Below are 3,873 nucleotides of genomic sequence, written 5' to 3'. Positions count from 1 at the left end.
ACTCTGACATGATGGCAGGCTTTCAGTGGCATTTAGATCTTCTTCGATAATAGTGTTCTCCCAAGAGATTAACTCAAGATAGTGTTCCAGCTATCTCTCCAATGCTTACTATCTTTTCAATGGAACCGTTTTCTTTGTGATGGACCTACCTTTTTGATGAATTAATACATTCATTCTTATTTGTCCTTTGGGTGTGGACATCGCTAGCTGGATCAACAATTATTGCCACTTGTGAATGTGGTGGTGAGCTGCCTTCTTGAACCGCTACAACCTGTGTAATGTAGGTACACCCACAGTGTCGTTAAGGAGAGAATTTCAGGACGTTTACTCAGCGATAGTGAAGGATTGGCAATATATTTCCAAGTCAGGATGGTTAATTACTTGGAGGAAAAGGAATAGGTTGTGGTGTCCCCATGTATCTGCTGCCCATGTTCTTCTTGATGTAAGTGATTGTGGGTTTGGAAGGTGCCATCTAAGGTTGAACTACTGCAGTGCATCTTGTAGATCACACACACTGCTGCTACTGACTGTCAGTGGTGGAGGCAGTGAATGTTTGTGGATGTGGTGCCAATCAAGCAGGCTGCTTTATCTTGTACAGTATCAGTATTGTGTGCTGTTGGAGCTGCATCCATCCAGGCAAGTGGGGAATATATCACACTGCTGACTTGTGCCTTGTAGATGTGTACAGGCTTTGGAGAGTCAGGAGGTGAGTTATCTGCTGCAGGATCCCTAGACTCTGACCTGCTCTTGAGGCCATAGTATTTATTTGGCAAGTCCAGTTTGGTTTCTGGTCAGTGGTAACACCCAAGATATTCATAGAGTGAGGTTCATAAAGTGAATGATGGTAATGCCATTGATTGTCAAAGGGTGATAGTTAGATTCTCTCTTGTTGCTTATGGTCATTGTCGGGCTCATGTACGGTACAAATGTTACTTGCTGCTTGTCGGCCCAAATCTGGATATTATCCAGGTCTTGGAGAATTTGGACATATACTTCCTCAATATCTGAGGAGTGGTGAATGATGTTGAACATAATACAACCATCAGCAATCACTCCCGCTTCTGACCTTATGAAGGAGAGAAGGTGTTTGATAAAGCAGCTGAAGATGGTTCGGCCAAGGACACTACCCTGAGGAACTCCTGCAGGGATGTTCTGGAGCTGAGGTGACTGACCTCCAACAACTACGACCATCTTCTTTTGTACCAGGTGTGAATCCAACCAGCTGAGAATTCTATCCCCGATTCCAACTGATTCCACCACCATGCATGACTGGATGTAATAGGACTGCAGAGGCGAGGTCTAATCCAATGGTTGTGGAATCCCTCAGCTTTGACTATCTGCTTTTACAGTTCGGCATGCAAGTAACCCTGTGTTGTAGCTTCATCAAATTGGCTCCTCATTTTTAGAAATGCCTGGTACTGCTCCTGGCATGACCTCCTGCACTCTTCATTGAAATAAAGTTGACTTCCTGGTTTGATGATAATAGTATAGTGGGAGTCATGAGGTTGCAGATTGTGTATGAGTACAATTCTGCTGTTGATGATAGCTCACGACGTGTCATAAATGTCTAGTTTTGAGTCGCTTGATGGTATTTGAAGTCTACTGAATTTATGATGTGGTATCGCTACTCATGATGGAGGTGATCCTCAATTTGAAGATGAGACTTTATCTCCACAAGAACTGTAAGGCAGTCACTTCACTGCTTACTATCATAGACAGAAGCATTTGCAGCTGACAGATTGGTTCTCTCTTGTTGGTTCCCTCTGCAGACCTGGTCTAGCAGCTATCTAGCAAGATCCGATCAGCTCGATCAGTAGTACTGCTGCTGAGCCACTTTTGGTGGTGGACATTGAAATCTCTCACCAAGAGTACTTTTTGCATCCTTTCCACCCTTAATGCTTCCTCTAAATGGTGTTCAACGTGGAGGGGTACTGATTCATCGGCCGAGGTCAGGGATGGTGTATGGTCATCAGCAAAACATTTCTTTTTATATATTTGACCTGATGGCATGAAACTTCACAAGTTCCAGCGTCAATGTTGGGGACTCTCAGGGCAACTCCTCCCAACAACTATATATCACAGTGCTGCCACCTCTGCTGGATTGTCCTGCCAGTAGGATTGGAAATACCCAGAGGTGGTGTTGGGGTAGCTGGGATATCATTAGCCAGGTATGATTCTGTGAGTATGATAACGTCAGGCTATTGCTTGACTAGTCTGAGAGACCACCCACCCAATTATGGCTCTAGCTCCCAGTTGTCAGTGAGGAGGACTTTACACAAAGTGAATGGGGCTGAATTTGCCCTTGCAATTCTGGTCCTGAAATTGATGCTGGTTATTGTCTGGCTTAATAGTTTGGAGACATTTTTAAAACATTACAACTGAGTGGCTTGCTCGGCTATTTCAGAGGATATTTAAGAGTTATCTATAGGGCCCTAATGTTCCCCGTTTTGGAAGATAAATAGATATTCTGGGAAAGTTGTATAAAATCTGCAGAATCTGATTCAAACTGGGACATAAGTACTGTCCAGAAATTCTTGACCATTTTTCACCAGCAGAGGAGGCTCATGCACACAATTTTCCTTTGTACAGTTATCACTCTTTGAAAGTTAGGAGCAGTGGTGTCTGTTTATTGGGTGCCAGGGATCTAAAATAATGCCCAAAGTGCATGTGCACACTTCTGATATGAGATGTGACGTATGTCAAGATGGGCAGGTCATGCCATCTGGAAATACGCAAATCGTGCCCCAGTGCTGCCATTTAAGAGCTCAGTATTTTTGACGACAACTTTGAACACATATAACATATATTAAGCAGCAGGAAATTCCCTCATCTGTCACCAATGCTATTTTAAGGGATCATGGACAATCACTGCTTAGTTGGCACTGCCCTAGCATGAAGAAATCACAATTTGCTGCCAGTTTACAGGACATTGACTTGAATGATGGGCTAATAATGGTCATGGCAGCATCAAACAGAGTTACTCCGTCATGTTAACCTGGGAGAGTGTACAATCCCAGGTAACTGCCATGCACTCTCTATTTGTGTGTATCCCGCAAGAAGGAACGAAATAAATTTATCCTTATTGAATAGAAAGCCTCAGTGCAATTAGCAGATGACAATGTGTGACGTTGTTAATATCTCCCATCTCAACCTTCAGAGTAGCTAGATGGTTAATGGTCCATCAGACAGTCACTACCAAATGGTAATGCTATCCATACTATTACAGACCAGACCAAACCCCCTCAAAATATTCAGAAAATAGTACAGACCCTAACTTTTTCTTATTTTAAAGGTGTTGCATTCCAGATATAATTCGACTGGTCAAACTACCAGATTTAAAGAAAAGCACTCTTTATTCATCCACTACAGTTAAATTGCAACAAAAAAAGAACGAATTGGAATAACTTAACTCTATTGGAAAACTTAACAGAATAATAGATACAGTACCTATTACTAATTAAATATTCCAATATTCCCATAAACACACCTTTGGAAAAGACAAATTCAGAAAACAGATCATCTCACATGCAACTCCCGTAGCAGGTAGAGAAGCCCCAGCTTTTAGCTGTAACTGTGAGAGGGAAAAAAATAGCTTCCACTTCTTCAAGACTGCAGCAGCAACTGCTGAAAGTTAAACAGGTTCGATTCCTGGTCGGGGAATAGAAGTTCTGTTCTTGCCAGTTTCTGTGGCCTAAGTGGTCAGCATCCAGCTGTAATCATAAAGGTTGGTGGTTCGAGACTATCCAGGCATGGAGCTTAAGTCATTTTAAGGGTGGCATGGTGGCTAGCACTGCTGCCTCACAGTGCCAGGGACCCAAGTTCAATTCCACCCTCGGTGGACATGTCACATCTCATATCAGAAGTGTGCCCATG

Source organism: Rhincodon typus, chromosome 33 (genome assembly GCF_021869965.1).
Source record: "Rhincodon typus isolate 14 chromosome 33, sRhiTyp1.1, whole genome shotgun sequence".
Lineage (NCBI taxonomy): Eukaryota > Metazoa > Chordata > Chondrichthyes > Orectolobiformes > Rhincodontidae > Rhincodon > Rhincodon typus.
The sequence above is the reverse complement of the archived record's forward strand: the minus strand, read 5'-3'. Positions refer to the sequence as shown.